Source organism: Semicossyphus pulcher, unplaced genomic scaffold (assembly GCF_022749685.1).
Source record: "Semicossyphus pulcher isolate SPU_LCO1_2020_fin unplaced genomic scaffold, fSemPul1.0.p SCAF_25, whole genome shotgun sequence".
NCBI lineage: Eukaryota > Metazoa > Chordata > Actinopteri > Labriformes > Labridae > Semicossyphus > Semicossyphus pulcher.
This window is the reverse complement of record NW_027211699.1, coordinates 2,824,727-2,843,216: the sequence shown is the minus strand read 5'-3', so window position 1 is coordinate 2,843,216 and position 18,490 is coordinate 2,824,727. Positions and strand designations below refer to the sequence as shown.

General features: G+C 44.3%; 1 protein-coding gene across 1 annotated transcript in view; it reads right to left on the bottom strand.

Moving 5' to 3' along the window:
• shank1 (SH3 and multiple ankyrin repeat domains 1) overlaps positions 1-14,503 on the bottom strand; it is a 91,172-nt gene extending 76,669 nt beyond the window's left edge. The window contains exon 1 of the mRNA XM_069675811.1: positions 14,156-14,503. The gene's annotated coding sequence lies outside the window, so the exon portion shown is untranslated. The remainder of the gene's footprint in view (positions 1-14,155) is intronic.
• Positions 14,504-18,490: the final 3,987 nt, after the last annotated feature.

The window sequence follows — 18,490 nt, the reverse complement described above, 5'->3', positions numbered from 1 at the left end:
CATGGCCAGTCAAATAAAACTAATCAGAGGTAGTAATTTATGAAGATTTCTCTTTCTCTCCTGCCTTACATCTTCTGTTGTCTCCCCTTTAGTGGACCGCATAGGTCACCTGTCATATCAATTTGTACTCTAATGTTATTACAAGGTTGCCGGTGTCCCTTGAGTCAGAGGATTGCTCATTTGATGTTTCGATTTTTATGAGGGCCTGTAAATCTTGACAGCTGATGAATGTCAGAACGACGCACAGAGCAGCCCCTGTCTGACTGAGCAACAAGCTAAGACTCTTATTTTGGAAGGGTTTGGCAGCAAGAGGACAACAACCAGTGAAGGATACTCTCGCTTTTTGTTAACTTTAAAAGCTAAAATGTCTAAAAATCTATTCAGTTTAAAAACTTGAAAAGTGGTCCATCTACACTGCATTTCCCAGAGATCAATAGCTTTGTAGTCCCCGTTTACGCAGCAAATGTTAGATGTGACTACAGGTCAAAACAGCATCATGTTGTATCAGTTGATTAAAGCGGCATGTGGGTTTATGAGCATATTACAGCTGGTTCTATCACTGCACAAGCATCTTTACGTTTTACCCATAAAACACATTAACACTCTTCTTGTATAAATAAAAATTCTCTGAGAAAACTGTCCATGAGAACTCCCCAAAGACACCATTTTCAGAGCCATTAACAGTAGAAACCCATAGATATTCAAAGTGTCGATTGTAAAAGTCAATTGAAGCAATAATTGAGTTCCTGTCCTCAGAGCCGTGCCGGCAGTGCCTACATCTACAAAGAATCGTTGCATGCGAGCAGACGCAGCCTTGGCCTTGAACAAATACGCCTGAATTTATGAGTCAGCCAAAACACTGTGAAATGTCTCCTTGTTCATAATGTTATTTTCCCTCATATATTGGGATGATGTTTTCTCTCATCTTGGTTTAGTTTCGTGACTAGGCTGCCATACAAGGGAAGGCAGGAACTAGAAATCCAAGCCTGTAGTTTTTCTGTGCAACCAACTGTGCCGAATGTACAACAGCATTTGCAGCTGCGCTACACAGAAACAGAAACGTAAGGCTTCTGTAACACTATATCTATAACTAAAACTGATGGTGAATATTTCTCCGTTGATTAATTGACTAATCCCCTCTGCTCTTCTATCATAAAGCAGTTGCACAAGCACTAACAGTATTCCTCTTTATGCATGTGAGATACCACAGTGTTGGTTTAAGCTCCTCTATTCTCCACAGAAGAGAGGAAGACAGTCAATCAGCTGGGGAGAGAGAGAGCTGAGATCACATTCAAATAGCCTGCTAATTAATAAGCTTCTCTCGTCATCGCCACTAAATCTCTGCGGGACTGCTCAGAATCTGTTCCTGTTTTCTGCTAGTAGCTAAATATGCTGCCTTTTTCAGAGGGCTGAGTAGTACCCTACATCACGCAGACCCAGGTCTCGAACCGAGAGCGGCAGGACCCACTTGCTGTTATCTGGGGCCATACTGAGGGCCAAGTTGGGGCTATTAGTTGGCAGTGCATGGGGAGCTCATGAATAAATAAGCCACATTGGGAGTAGCTTTAGGGGAAGACACTTCCTGAACATACGCAGGGTTGTGAAATATTAAAGGTGGATGCTGTTTCACGGCTGCAGGCGACAAATGGGAGCCGGACCATGTTGCAACCTCCTTGTCGTCCCTTTTTGTTGTCTTCAAATGTCTCACTTGCTCACATTCGGTTTTGCTTCTCTCTTTAGATCCTTTGATGTCCTGTCAGAAAGTACCAACCGTCAGCAGAGTCGGTGTAGCAATGGAGGTTTTGATCGTGACCCACTGGGAGTTGACCAAAGCTTGGGTTTTGGTGAGCAGGCAGCTCTGACGAAACTAAAAATCCAGGTTTTATACAGCGGTCGGGTACAAACACCTTGGACAAGGATACAATATGAGAGCTGTGATTCATGCTCAGTCATACACTTGCTAACAAGAAGGGGAAGAACAAGACGAGGGCCAGTAAAACAGGACAAAGCTGTCATGGTTTGAAAAAGGATTGTTTGACCATGTGAGAGTCGCTTTGAGCTCCCTGCGGTTGAGCAGCAGCTGAATCAGCATTTCTACCAGGAGGGTCTGTGGATTCACGTTTCAAAGCCTGTGAATGGCAAATCCATTCCCACGGACAGATAGAGCCCCACAATAAGACATTTTTTAAACACATTTCTGCTATACTTGGCAGTTCTAAATGCCTCCATACAGATTGAGGAAACACCACTTAATCATCAACACTGACTTAACAAGACAAATGTTATAACAACTAAGATTTGTCACAACAGAGCCGGATATTCTTTTCCTCTAGGTGACACAGAGTTTGAGCTACTTGCTCTTAACTTGAAGCTACTGGTTACTTTACAGTGTTCTACGTTTTATCAAATCATTTAAGTGGTTGCGTATTCGTGATTGTGTTTTTGTGCAAAAGTTCTATTTGATTCCTGCTGGCTGAAAGAGACAGTGCACGACCTGGATATGCCTTGCAGACATTCGCAAGCGGTAACAACAATGTCACACATGTTACCTTGCTAATGCTAGAACCAGATGGAAGATGAAATAAGGCAACTGATGGGCCTGACACCCAGTAGTCATCTAATTTTATGTTCTCGCCTAACCGCGCAGGTCATGTATGTTGAAAGCGTTAGCTAGCATCAGTGCTTCTCCGCCTGAGCGAGTGGCCTCGTTACTTATTTGCAGGTACCTAGGTTACATCACCCAGAAGCCAGTGCTCAGCCAGGAGCCAGGAGTTGGCCAAATGGTCGGTTTTTTCCAGGGACTCACGACTTAGCAACCATATCACAGCAGGTAAATCACCTATGAGTAACTATCGTGTGCTGTTTTTTGCTTGGGGTTTTTACTTGTTCTAGCTCCATCCCAGACTCTTCAGACTGCAGGGGGTGATGCCTCGATATCAACCCCAGCTTTGCTCCAGGAACTGTATGTGAGCGGGCAGTGTTTTGTTGTGTTGCAGTCTAAGTGCTGATTGGTGCCTCTTTCTCTTCTCAGAGGGTGGCCAACATTAGCCTCCCTTCCAGTTTTCGGAGAGGCACAAGGCTAACATATGGGCTATTCCTTCCATTACCGGGCAAATTGTCAGCAGCAACAACAGTCATCCCCATAGTGCTTCTTTCATTGATGCCCTTAGAAGAGGAGCAAGATCAGGGTGGTGATGGTCTCAAGCCTCATCAGAGGCTCCAGCACAGAGCCATCCCTAAGATACTTCAACAGTTTAACATCTAAACCACCACGCGAGCACCAAATCCATTCAGTCCCTGCTAGAGGCTTGTGTGCTCCATCAATGGGCCTCAATTGCCTGGACAGTCTCGGGATGATGCATCTGCCAGGTGTGGAGAAGAAGGCCGCAGATTTCCTGCCAGAAACGGGCATCGGAGGTAGTAACATAGGCGTAACAGAGGCGTAACAGCGTCAGTATAAACTGCAGAGCCGGCAGGGTGGAACAGCGCCGTGTGTGTGTATTTGAAGCACTTGCTGTTTGCTTACACCTTGCGTACGTTTTGCTTCTGCAACACCGGAGGACACGGAACAAACACTGGGGCGGCTTTACGCTGATGTCGCGTGGTCCAATGTAGAATGACAAAGGTGGTATGAGGACGGAGCTTCGTTACGGCGCTGAGGCAGAACCGCAGTGCTTCTGTCTCCACCATTAAGACACATGTTGCTGCTGCTGTTGCTTCTGTGAAGCGAGCTGGTGATCTTAAAGCCCTGTCTTTTGCCAGGAATTGTTTGCATTCGAAATCTGATGGGTCTGGGGTTACCACTAGGACCAACCCCTCATTTCTTCCTAGGAGGCATTCATCTTTTCACGTTAATCAGTTTGGCAATTTTCGCCCCATAGCCAGGGGCAGGGGAACTGCATCCTAATGGCAGCCTACTTTGTCCTGTTCAGGCTCTGAGACATCCAAGCCTTTCCTTGCAACAAGCCTAGTTTATTCACTCCAAACCAGTTGATGGGAATTCACATTCTTCTTCCAACCTGCCTCATTCTGTCTTGTCTCTCTCTTTTTTCAAGTGGTTTAAAATATAGTCGGGGACCGCACAGTTTTTATTGCAGGACAAGATTGTTTTTTGTTTTTCCCACAACCCTGCTGTCTTGTTCAAAAACAGGTTCACCTCCTTGTCCTTCACTTGTATGGTCCACTGGGACTCCGCCACATTTGATGTGCGACTGTCATCTGTGCTTCTTGTTATCTGGTACGAAAGTGGCAGAAAAGTAACAAAAGAAGCCAAGGCGCTGGACAATTGCAAGGCACAGGTCCAATCTGACTTTACCAATCACAGCCGGGGGAAGACGTCACATGCTCACTGTTTTAATCCAAGCAATGTAGGCCAATCAATATGGCTTCACATCAAACAACTCCTATAGGCTCCTCTATCCATACGCTCCTCCCTACATATGCAGCTTGTGAATACTTCTTTTTCCTCCTACAGCTTGGACTGCCAATCATCAGCAGCAGCACTTTCTCTTTTTGTTCTCCTCCTCTGATGAAACACCTTTACTTTGCAGAGTTTCAAGGAGGACACGCGCTACTTAATACACTGTAAGTCTGAGCATGTTATTGTGAATGTGCAAGGGTGTGTTTGTGTGTATGTCACTAGCAGACCCGCCCTCTGTCAGCCAATTTCACATCCAACACTGCCTACCGTGAGGGAACTCACACTGTCTGATGTCCAGGCGAGCTGGCAGGACGGACTGTATCTCATATATCACCTCCCATTCACACTGCCATGGCCCCCTTCCACTGTTACTATAAATACTGCCAGCTGTGCTTCCATTATTAATGCAGCAAGGCGTCCAAACCCTCCCCTGCCCTGAACATCACAGATTCATCATCTCGCATAAACTTTAAAACACCCACTACTGCCTACTGCTGGTGAATCTGGCACTAATAAACAAGCAGATAAGGTTCACACACCAACACACACTTCTGTCCATAACAAGTTCACTGGTGGAGGAGGAGGCCGGCGCAGCATGAAAACCAAAAATAACACCCTGCATATTTGTGACTGATCAGTTTGAAAAAGAATGTAATGAAATATCGAAGCAGAGGGCCGCAGCTCAGTGGAGGTGAATTGAATTAGGGTCTATTCTTTTTTGCTGGGAGGCAAATTGAAATATAATTTGGTTATTTAAAGAGGTTGCAGAGAGAGAGAGAGAGAGAGGGCGAGAGAGAGGGAGATGCATTAATGAACTGTTTTTGTAATGTCAAAGCTAATTGCTGCATTAGAAAATGTGGAGTCTAAAGTGAAACCGAGCGGACTGAATTTTCCATCAGCTGCAGCCGTTTTCGCAACAGGGTTACCGCTGTGACAAAAACAAGGCGATGCAGCTTGACACCTTTCAATCACAAGCGGGGAACCTGACACCAATTTGCACAAAGCAACGAGTCACACACGCTCATGGTGACTCCGGCAGACATCTGAAGACGCCACAAAGGTCCTGGACAGAAGCTAGTTGACATCTATCTTAGCATGCAGACAACTTTAACTAATATCTATTAAGCAATATTAAGCACGGTTGATTTGCAAGAACCGATTCTAAAGTGCAGAATGCGTCGACAAACAAGATCCAGACTAACCAAAAAATGGTTTGATTTCAATCTGTCACACAGCGTACGCACAGATCTTACACATTTTCACTGTTCTGTCAAATCAAATAAGCCACTCACAGATAAAAGAACACGAGACTCGCTGAGGTTGGATAGTCTTTGAACGCTGCTCACGATCCTATCAGGCTGTAGTGCTGCACTCAAGGCTTATAGGAATAAGAGTGAGAACAAATTTAGGATTTGCACCAATAAAAAAAAATTGAAGTGTTTGTGTGTTTGAAGTCATCAAAATGGAGGTTTTTTTATGACAAATTGGAGCTTGTGTTTATACAGAAAATTAGTCATCACAGCATTTACAAGTAAAAAAAAAAAGTCTAATGATGCTAGTGATTAAAACGTCTAATTATTTTACTCTGGGAATCTGAATGCTGATTAAGCTCCAACCTCTCAACTTCCAAGTCGTATTTACTCCCTGAAAGCTGAAATGAGAAGTGCTTTCAAGTAGGAAGTTCAGATGTACCGTCTTTCCCACAGGACTTGAATGCAGCATTGGCTCCTGCGGCTGATGCTCATGTTGCCTGCCTTTAATGCACAAACACACACACAAGTTACACCCCACCCGACACTCTCATCGCCATCATCCCGGGCCAGCACTGCTCCAAAGCAGCCATGCATCTGCTGCTGCTAAATATAGAAACCCCACTTTGATGATGCAGCGGTGACTGTTGGGAGAACTCAAAACCCCTCTACCCCCCCTCTCTGCCTCTCAGTGGCGCAATTACCCCCAATAAACTAAGAGTGGAGTCATGATGCATGGAGGAGTCTGGCCAGAGCCCTCGAAACCCAACCCCCCCCACCCCCCTCTAATTACCATGAATGAAGTGTTTGCAACAGGACAGATGTGGTCTGTTTGTGAGGTGACGAGGAAGGAGAAAGTGAGAGCGCAGCACAGCATTAGACATTTATCAGTGATACATTGAGAGTGTGTGTGTGTGTGTGATGCTTGGGGGGGTATCTCTGTGGGAACTATAGCCTGGCTGGGTTTACTCGAGGACAAATAAGACTCTACGAGTGTTTCATATCTGTGCTCCTATTGCAAACATGTCATCAGTCATGGTAGGTTGAGCGATCAGCTGCGGTGTCTCTGTTTGACCAATTAGCGTAATCATGAGTTAGATTCATGTTCTGTTGCTTTATATGATGATTGTTCAGGTGCACAGAAGGTGGTGCCTTTGTTGTCATTTTGATCTTTTAGCATTAGAAATGTATTGAGGTGTAAACATCAGTAATTGAACACTATGTATTATAGCCAATATTCTAATTAGCCATGCAAGCAGCTTGCATTGTGGATAGCTTCTTTTCTTTTCGTTGGTTTGTTCTCCACTTTGGGTTCAGACTATAATCCAACATCAAATAAATGGGAGGATTGTTATGAAACTTTGTACAGACATTTAATGTTCCCAAACGTTGGTCTTTACGACCTTCCTGAGGCCCTGACATTTACTCAAGAACCAAATGTTGACTTTTGTGGTTCACAGAGAAATAACCACAACTTGTGGATGGATTGCCACGAAATTTTGAGACACTCACAAAATCCTCAGGATTAATTCAACCTACTTTGATGATCTCTGTCATGCAGTAGGTTTGTTAATTATATATGTATTTAACTTATATTGGTTTGTTCAGTCATTTCCTGTTTTACACTTTTGTCACTTTTGGTGTGTCTGAAACCGCATACTATCATACTAATCATACTAACCGTGACGTAAAATTGAGTATGTCATGCGTTCCCATCTCATAGTATGCAATTTTGTGTATGCGAGAAATGCCCGGATGTACACTAGATCGGCCCGGATGTTTGAGTATGAGACGGGAGCTCACTGGTTGTACTCAACCGCCCCAAAATGCATTGCGGCTATTACGCTTCTACTGTGGCGGAGATGGACCGGAGATCAGACCGGACATACGTAAACGATTAAGTCACGTGATACAGAGAAGACGGCTCTGAGTATGATGCTAACGGCATCCTAATAGTCAGGTTAGTAGGCAGTATGCAGTACAAACTGTCTGAGTATGTAGTAGGCAGTATGTAGTGGGCAGTACGTTAGTATGCGATTTCGGACACAGCCTTTGCCTCGTGTTTAGGTTTACTTCCTGTGTTTCTTTTCTAGCCTTTGTGATTGTTTGCCCCACCCCTTATTGTTTTCACCTGTGTTTGATTAGCGTCACCTGTCCCTGATTAACCCCAGTGTATTTAGGCCAAGTCTACATGTACACAGGTATTTTTCAAAACGTAGCCTTTTCTCTGCCTTTTGTCCACACAAACGTCGTTTTAAGTCACTGAAAACGGATCTTTTGTAAAACTCTGGCCAGGGTGAAGACTTTTAGAAATTCCGTTTCCACGGAGACGTGTAGACGGGGTAAACTGTGTTTTTGGCTGGTGATGTCAGGCTGTGCGCTGTTGCCTACATTGTGAGGCGTCACAAATTCCTCGCAAAATGACGGATGTGACAGAAACAGTGACGCTTCTCTAACCTTGCTCACAGCACATTTCACATGTTCACTCATGCATGTACAGTTACTCGTCCACTATATTGAGGAACAGAGGCGTCAGGATGCACTCTCGCCATAGATTTTTCAGACTTTTGTTTGGCTGCGATTTCCTTTCCTTCTTTGCATGACCAGGTTATATCGCCGCCTGTTGGTGTGGCATTCTCATGACAGCGTTTCTGTTTCGTTTTTGCGCTTTCCCCTTGGACAGGGATTTTTTTAGAACCGTGCTTGTGTGGACGGGGTTTTTTTTGGAAACGAAGGAGGGAAAAACTCTGTTTTGAAAAATATGTATGTATGTTGTATGCATGGCCTCAGTCTTCCTCTTTATCTGTGCCAGTTTCTTTCATCAAACTTTTCCACCCTGCTCCTTGCTTCCTCATGGCTTCCCATGTTTTCGCTTTTTGAGGATCTTTATTGTATTCTTCCTTTGGATTTTTGGTTTGCCCGGTTACTAAAGTAAGCCTTTTGTTTTTTTGTCTTTTTTGTTGGAATAAATCCTTGTCTACATCTGAGTCATCTTCCTTTTTGTTAAAACTCCAAATATGACAATCTCCTGATTTTTTTAGTCCAATGCTTGGCTTCTTTGGTTTATGACCAAACACCTGCATGACTAATGCCGTTTCCACCAGCCTTAGCTTGTGTTCACTGCTCATCACCAAATGTTAGCGTGCAAACAGTCTAGTTACAAAGTGAAAACAGTAAATATAATGTGTGCATGTAAGCTTTGTCACTGTGCATGTTGGTATTAGCGTATAGTACAGCCTAACAGAGCCCCTTGTATGGCTATATACTCCCAATCTGATGTGTACTTTCAATGATCCTCAGAAGTTTGGTTCATACAGATTCGTAACACCTGCATTCCAATACTGTATAATGTTTGAGCCATCATTTCACCTCAAAGATCTGCCCATATAGACACTGCAAGACGATCCAAAGAAAAGGCCTCACAGTGTAAAACAAACGGTTTTATTGCGAGCCAATCAAGAGTATCCAAAGCTCATAGATTACCATGAATTATGGGTGATTTTACTCCTCCAACAGAGTGCAGTTTTCACACTCCAAATCATCACCTCTGTTCGTATCAAAGGAGAAGTGTGTCATGGCAGACAAGCATCAATTTTCTACATCACAGCAGGTGGAGAAAGAAGTAGAATCTGTAATGGCAGAGCCTCTGTCTCCCAAACACCCCGACAGCCTATTAACACCAGACAGAACCATCACTCCGCTTTGATGAAACAGTCGCAGATGGAGAAATGATTGATAGAGACCGGGGGATGGGGCGATTTCGTAAGGGATAGGTTGATGGAGGTAAACGGCATAAGAAGAGCTGAAACAAGAGAGAGGACGACGCTGAAGTAGGACAGAGCGCAGGGGAGGCCTGTCTGTCCCAGATCAGCCGTTTACCGCCGGCGAGAGAGCGAGAAGGAATGAGTGAGATGTGGAAAAAAAATGAGATAAAAGGAGTGAGAGAGTAAACGAGATGGCTAAATCTGGAGTTATGAACTACATCCCCCTCTGAGCACCGTGGCAAATATTGGAAGGAAAGTTGAGCTCCACTCTCTGCACATGGGCAAATGTAACAGGAGAGAGAAGACAATGCAGGCGCATAACTCAGAGAAGATAAGGCTCTGAAAAGGACCCTGACAAGTTGACAGCACAGCAGCAACCGAACAGAAGGATTATCAGTCGAAAAGAAACACCATTTATTATCTTGCTCTCCTTCCCTAGGCCCTGTGGAAGAGGATTCTGGCTTGAATAATCCAATTAATTTGTATTAACTAACATGAATCTCTGTCAATGCCTGTTTTCCTCCTTGAGACAAGTTAGTCCTGCCCTTAGTGCGCAGATAAGCCAAGCTTTGATAATCTGAATGAGAGGAGATTCTGGTCCCTCGATCCCCAAAGAGGAACTGCACAGGTGGAAATGTCAACTGTGCGCTGCGTCCTCTGTGTGTGAAGGGGAATTTAAGTGTGCCGTTCCACAACAGTCTCCGAGCGAGAAGGAATTAATGGTATTTCCCCGCTAACGTGGGCTGAATGTTAATTCATCTGCGCATCACGCTTGTTTGCTGGACCTTGACTCTATTTGTTCCAAAAAGCATCTGAAGTAGAAACAACATGACGGCCGGTTAATCAACACTCAACAGAGCTGCATCGGCCTGCCGGAGCAGATCAACTCGACTTCCACAGGACAAATTATCCGAGCTCACAGGCGGTCGAGCTGGAGAGAGCTGGATTCAGCTAAACTGGGTCAAACATCAGAATCTCCTCAAAGTTACAGACTCCTGTTTCATGTGCTTCTTTCATCATTTAAAGGCACTGAGGATTATATAAGTCTGACCAGCTGGAGGACGAGCTGCATGAACACTTACATGTTCAGTGTTTGACATGTGGGCGGCTGTGGCTCAGTGGTAGAGTCGGTCGTCTTTAAAATTGGAAGGTTGGTGGTTCGATTCCCAGCTCCCTCAGTCTACATGTCGGAGTGTCCTTGGGCAAGACGTTGAAGCCCAAATTTCTCCTGCTGGCAGAGCCAATGGTGTGTCAACGTGATGACTGATTGACAGTTGGGCACTTTACGCATCCGCCTCTGCCATCAGTGTGTGAATGTGTGAATGTGACATGTAGTGTAAAAGCACTTTGAGTAGAGAAGCGCTATATAGCCTGAGTACAGTCCATTTACCATTTACATGTGAAGAGCAGCTTTTATCAAACTCATTCAGTGGAGTCAGAGCCAGCTCCAATCGCAGTCACCATGCACTGTCAGGGACACTTCAAGTGAATTAAGCAGCACACCTCTGCAGATAATTCGCCACCTTTAAACATCCATTGAACGATATTCGCTCAAGGATCATTTCGGGACTTATGAAGTTTATAACCTCGCATCCTGTTGCTTCTGTGTTACTCTGTGTTCAATGACGCAGCTGAAAAACTAAAGTGCAGCGATTTGACTGACTAATGTGACTCAGGTCTCCACTGATGATTCAAACTGTTGCAGTTAGCCGATAGCTAAACAGAAGAACAAGGCGATGATAACTAGGCCTATATGTGAAACGCACCATTAAGCGTTTACTACAACACAAGGGGAATCTTTAAAAGCATCTTACAACAGACAGACAAAAGATGTCAGCCTTGACCTCTTTCACAAAGTGCTCCCATTTCTATGATGAGCAGCTTCTAATGAGCACAAAACCTCAGCGAGTGCGGTGACATGACACGGTGATCAGTGCGACTTGCATTAGTCATTTCTGCCTCGACAACAGCAGAACGGTCGAATAAATGTTTTTCTTACTTTTCTTTTTAAATTGAAGCTGATCAATGGAGCTGGGCGCCATAAGTTAGTGGAACTTCTTGACATTAGCTTTTCTGATAAGTGTGTTTGGACTTAAAGCACCATTCAACGCAAAGACTGAGTCATGTAACTGTAGCTCACCAACACTTGATTGAATAATCGAGACTGTCTGCACAGAATAAGAAGTATTAGGTCGTCTGTAATAACATGCAACTACTTTATTGTCCATTTCACTTTAAATGGGACCAAACTTTAGAAAATAGACACATCCTGTACTAAAGGAGACTTCAAACTAGCAATTAAGACCATTAAATGATTAAGAAAATGTCTAGTGGGGCGATAAATCCTTTGAGAAGTTGACTTATTTTCTGGTGCACTTAAAGGGCCAGTTTGCCGATTTTCAACCTCAGTCCTATCATGCTATTATGGGGAGCTAATGCCGTTATGGTAGGAAAAAATTGTCTCTGTGCCTTTGGAGGACGCTATCCGCTTCTCCAATGGGCCGTGGAAAACCTCCACCAGACGACGTAAAACACGTCATCTGGCGGAGGCCAGGGAGCTCGCTAAACTACACTTCCTCAAGGACGCCCGCCTCCGACGTCTCGTTCAAAAGCGTCAGGTTTGAAATGTAGACTGCAGACCTGAAGATTTTATAGAAGATCCACCGGTATATTCTCGCCTTATTTCCGATTCTGTACCGCTCTGAGGTATCGCCTGCAGCGAAACGGTAGTATTTCACTCCAGCGTCTCTTGCTGGGCTGTTCCTTTCAGAGGGAGGGGCGCAATGCACACTGGGTGTTGTAGGAATATAGAATGGGAGAAACCACGAGCTGTTTGTACAACTTTCTCCACAGCTATGGCGCCAATTTCAAATATTATTGCTTCTATTGATTACAGAGAACACCAGCTTTGACTGACAGCAGCTTTTTCCAGGGGTGAATTGCTCCTTTACATAAATACGAATTTTTTGCACAAAGTGGAGTCGCCCCCTGATGGCCATTAGAATAGTAAGGTAAATTACAATAAAAGAAATAAGACACTTCAGCATTGGCTTCACTTTTGAAACCAAACGGTTACACCCACTCATGTCATACAGTCTCTGGGGACCCTTAAACTTAACGTTGGGGTTCCAGTTTGGCCCAAATCGGCGGCCTATGTACAGAGGCTACAGTCCTCGATGCAGCGGCCACGTGCATCATCCCCCATTCTCTCTTCCCCATTTCCAACACTGTCCTCTCACTTAATAAAAGCATAAGGGGCCAAAAAAACCTCAACTTTGACTTTGACTCATAACGTAATTCAAGTACATAGTTTGGGTGCCTAAAACTGTAACCATTACACAACATTTACCACATGCTAGTCTGATACAGACGTGTAGGTATCAGGACGTGTTGCCTCACCTGCCATCAGCAAAGGCTCTAATTCCGGGAAAGCTCCAGTGACTCATTTAAGGGAGCAGGAACAAACAACTTTGTCAAATCAGATCTCTTCACCTTAATACATCAATACGTTCAAATCCACCATTAACACACTGATGGTGTCGCTCAAAGTTTTCCCTGTTACAAATCGCGCTCTCTCCTACAATGATCCGCTCTGCCATCCTCTACATGCATGTCCCTGAGGCGACACGTCACATACAGAGCATGAATAGCATTCGCATGTATGAGTTACTATGACTGTGTGTAGGCGATGGGCTGCGTTCAACAGAGACAAAAGCGTCTATAGATAGACTAAACTCAGGTGGCGAGATAATGACAGGGACAGAGCAAACACATGTTCCCAGCTGGCAGGGTGACCCTTCTCTTGTCGAGGCAGTTTAAATATCCGCGATGAATTTCTTCTGCTGTTCAATGCATTGAAAAACACTGGATTCTGTGTTTGCACCTGAGAGCGTTTTTCCACACATTTTAAAGCTAAGGAGCATCTGTGTCCACGCTCATCCATGCATACTGTGCCTTACACGCTACAGTTAATATGTCAGGGTAGCCTAAGTGTGATGTACTAGGTGATTTTATGCACTGGTTAGCCTTTTAATGTGAACACTGAGCAGCGAGCTGCTCCGTGCACCAGATCAGCAGCAATCCTTGGCAGGCATGCAAATGTATGTGGGAGGGATTATCAGTTTGACACAATGATACATTCAAGAGCTGACAAGCAGCATCTCTCATCCATCTACCTTTAGCTCTGTGTTTTATTGATGATGACACATGCATTGTCTGATTTCCTGTCCTGTCTCTGCCTCATCTATAAATCTGTTCTTTTTTATTCTCCCACTTTCTCCCTGCTGCCGTCTTCCTCTGCCTCTCTGTAAACCTGTGTTCATCTGCTGGCATCAAGGAGTAATCCACTGCCAAACACTGTTTGGTTTGCCTGCCTCAGCGGGTCCCCTTCAAAGCTGTTCTCCTCTCATTTCATTTTATTTCATTTCACAAGTGTTTATTTTGTGCGTCTGCTGTGTATGTCGGTTTAAAGCCGGGATGTTGCACACACAGACAGCCATGTGAGGGAGGAACTCGTGTTTTACATCATTGCAGTAAACTTGAACATGCAAGCCCCCCCCTCCCATCCCCTGCTGCACACACACATGCACGCACACACACTCCCTTTTGACTCCAACAGTATCCCTCCACAAACATAAAATCCTCTGCGTTCCCATGCACCACCTCCATGCGCGTCTCCTTTAGAGAATAGAAGCCAAAGAAGCAGAAAAAGACATTCTTACTGTCTTCTACAATCCCTGATGAAATAGAGAAAATCCCTCCTCTGGAAAAGGGACAGAAGTAGAAAAGAGAGGAGGGGGGGGGGAGCCCAGCGGTTGCCAGTTGCAGAGGAATAAGGAGTGAGGAGGGGCGAGCTGGAGGATGATGAAGAAGACTGTGGTTAAAGGGAAAGAAAAAGAAAAAGACAATCGCTGCTGCAACGATAACGACCCTCCTCCTCCTCCTCCAACGGCCGCCGCCGTTGCCGCGGGAAATTACAAGGTGTCCGGCGTGCCGCTGAACGCTGAGGGATGGAGCATTATCCTCGGCTCCCAGCCCCGTCCTCCAGCAGCAGCAGCAGCTCTGTAGTAACACTTCTATCCGCTCAGTCCAGCGATCTCCCCATCCCTCGCTCACTATCCTCCCTCCTCTCTCTCTCTCTCTCTCTCTCTCTCCTCCTCTCTCCCTCATCCCCCTCCCGTACCTCTCTCTCTCTCTCTCTCTCTCTCTATTGTCACCCCTCCTCGCTCTCTTTCTCTCTCTCTCTTTGCTCCATCATTACCCGGATACAAGGCATACCCATTCCTCCCTCCGTCCCTGTCTCTCTTTATCTCTCTCTCTCTCTCTCTGTTTCTCTCTATCTCTGTCTTTGATGTTTCAGAGTTAGACTCTTTTGCTGTGAAAAAAACTCAGCTTTTTTTTCCCCCTTCTCACGGAGCTGAACGCACCACAGAACACAGAGGGATCCACCCAACAGTGCAGATATGCACACACAAAAAACACACGCACATTTAAGATTATCCAACAATTAAAACGCAATATAAACATCAAAATAAAACAAAAATTGTCTTTTTGAATGGATTCCTTCTGTAATCCAAGCGGAGGATACAGCAGCGCAATCTGCAGCAGTGCACCCGACATGTGTATCCTCACACACACACAGAAATATGAATAAGAAATGAAAAAGATGTGTATAAGAGGATGAGGGAAGCCACTGCTGCAATGCTTATTACCATACGTAGAGGGGGGGGGGGAGTGTGGGAGGAGAGGGAGCCTTCTACTGACAAGCCGAACTGAATAGCAAGTAGAAATCAACTCCATTATGCCAATCATTGCTGAGTGAAGCATGTCAAACCGGCCACATAGGCTTTGATGAGCTAACACCCCTTTAATAGTATCGGGTGCAGGATGGCGGTGGGGCGTCATGGTTGTGCATAATGCCAATGATCACAGAGGAAACAGATGCATTTGCTGCTGAGGGGGGATAAATATAAAGTCTCCGTCGGCTTGGTTGACAATCAATTAGTCAGAGGCTCATCTGGATATTTAAGTGAGATCCCACAGCACCGAAAAGACCAACAAAACCGCATCTGCTGTCTGGTTACAGTCAACGCCGACGAGTGAAACGCTGCATGTCAAATGTTGACAAAATATCACTGCTTCAGAATCCAGTGATGAATGTAAGACGGCGTCAGGCTGTTTCACACGGATGACAAAAAGCTTCTCTGACACAAACTTTCCTGCATTTATTTAGCTTCTCTCTCTTCAGTCATTCACTTCTTGTAAATCGTGCCGAATTTACTCGACATCTTAAATATTATTGGTGTGGTTTTTATTCGCCTGTTTGAGTTTGTAGGTCTGTAACTGTGATATAGCGGTCACATTCGTTTTCTAGGGTGATAGAGATACCAAATCTCATACTATGGTGCCATGGTGGTTCTATGATCAAGGCCCTGTTGGGTTCAAATGTTGACTTTTCTAGATTATTTTTGTGGCGTTTGCTTTATTTATAGGACAGCTGAAGAGAGACAGGAAATGAGGGGAGGAGACAGTGGGGGATGCAATTGATCGGCAGACCGGAAGTCGAACCTGCAATCAGTGCGTCAAGGATTGTAGCCTCTACATGAGGCGCCTGCTCTACCAGCTGAACTAAACCAGCGCCCCAAAATTGTTGCCTTTTAGTCCAATCAAATTTGAAGCTAGAGGTGGGGTAAAATTATTAGAGCTAAATCGAACAGCTTCCAATCTGAAGATTATTTTCCCAATCCATTTATTATTCTTTTGGTCTATGAAACTTCAGATAACAACATTTCTGACGCACACAAATAGATTATGTTTACAAATACTTGAACTAATGATGTGAAAATGCGTTTTTATGTCAGTAAAACTAATAATAGTAACTGCACAGTAAAAGTCAGTTTAGTGCAAGCAGTTTTTGCTGCAAGAGTTTAAGCTGATGGAAAGCTTTTCAAAATAAAAGTCAGTAGTAGTAGAATTCTCTTTCACATTTAATAGCCTATTGATGGATGTTTGGAGCTGAATAGACGTCGCAAACATGTCTGAAACTCGCCCCTCTTTCAGGTTTTTTTCAGTATTCGTATAAGAATAAAAGATAAAAAAAACAGAGAACATTTCTATCACAGTAGGGAATCAAATTATTAATCTAGAATCAACTATAGTGAACGATCATTTCTGCCATTATGACAATGTGGCGATAAGATGACAGTGTAGTTATACTCACTATTCAGATGATTCCATTCAGAGGATACACATTTGAAAATGTTATATAAAATTGAGTATGGTTGGGATGCTGGTTTGGCTCAGTTGGTGGAGCTGGCATCTGGTGTACAGGGGCTGCAGTCCTCGACACGCTGGTCCCAGGCTCAGCTCCCGGTCTGTGTCTATTTGGTGGCAGTCGTCTGCTGCTCTCTGCTCCCCACGTTTCCTGAGTCTCTTCAGCTGTCCTGTCAAATAAAGGCAAAAGCCAAAACAATTAAAAAGCTTCAATCGTTGCCATGGTAATCAACGGCAAAGATCACTATTAGAATATTTTTTTCCATTTATTCACCTTTCTTTGTCCGCATTTGCTTATTTTACATGTACCTTTCTTATATCGCACCATCCGATTACAATATCAGCGTGCATTAAAATCCTCATTAGCTAAAATGATTCAGAAAAAAATCAGCATATCGGTTAAAATGAGCAAAATTCCAATATCATACATCTCTAGTCTGCATCCCAGTGTCTGACTGCCCAATGTGACGCCATCAACAGTATGTTTTTTATTTGTCCGACAGCTCAAAGCCTCAGGATTTGCAGATTAATTTCAGTCGACTAATTGTTGCAGATATCTGCTTTTTTCTAACTGAATCTGCTGTGAAAATGCCGTGTCATGGCATCTCATCTCAGACAGTCCGTGCTTTACCTCAAAGGTTACATTGACAGAAAAAAAACCGACGGCTCTCCAAAGTGGCATTAATAACGAGAAAATATCACCATCCTTCACTTTATTTTCTTACATCCATTAGCTCAGAGGTGTGCATTTACAAACGGATGTGAATGAATTGAAAGCTCTCGCAGCGGGGGCTGACCACCTCTTCACTCAGCTGGTGACTCATGCGGAGGTAACTCTCTCGCACAAACAGTATTCAAAGTATTACACCATCTGATCTATTGGTTTCTTTAAATGAGGTTTGCATTGATTACTCAGCGGGAATCTGCCAGCACTCCTGCTTCGACTGATTGAGTCTCTATGTATCGCAGGGTGTGCTTGAGAGATACTGTTCATCAGGCTCATATTGGAACAACAGTATTAATTGGGAGCAGTTGCAGTAAGCACAAAGGGGCTGCTGTGCTTCATCAAAACCACACACGCAACTGTAGCTTGGACAATGAGAGGGCGGGGCACTTCAACAGCCCACAGTCAGACTTAATAAAGAAAGATGGCCATACTAATGATAAGAGAGCAATATCCCTGCTTGTGCAGCTGACATATTTACACAGCCCCCTCTGTCAGACACACAGGGTTTTGTCACAGTCATAATTTACACTAATGCACTGACACCTCAGCCAGTAGCCAATCATTGGGAGCCTCTACCACCTGTCATCTGGGAAATAATGTGCAATGCCTGTATACCCCTCTTAAGCTCCCTCCTCTGAAGGTATTTTCTTCTCTATTTCCAGCCTAAGCTTGTTTCTCTGTTATACACTGGTTCACTGATTGACTGCTCTACTGCTGATGATGATAGTGGTTCCCGCACTTAGGAAAAAGGAAATGTCAACAAAACGCAACACAGCCATTTCACAAAGCTACCGCTAGCGTGCAACCCTCATATCTCATGACAGATTACAATCCCCAGAGTCCTGAACATGGGGAACATGGAGTCATGTGACTACATACATCCGTGCAGTTAGGGTTTTAATGGAATTGTGATGTGCACAACTGTAAGACGAGGAGCGAGCGAGGTTAAGGCTTAATGAAAAATTCAAAATGTGGATTACTAGCAGGGTTACAGTGGTTGGAAAATAGTTCAAGTGGCACAAAATTGAGTGCGAAACAGCTTTTTACTTCTACTCCA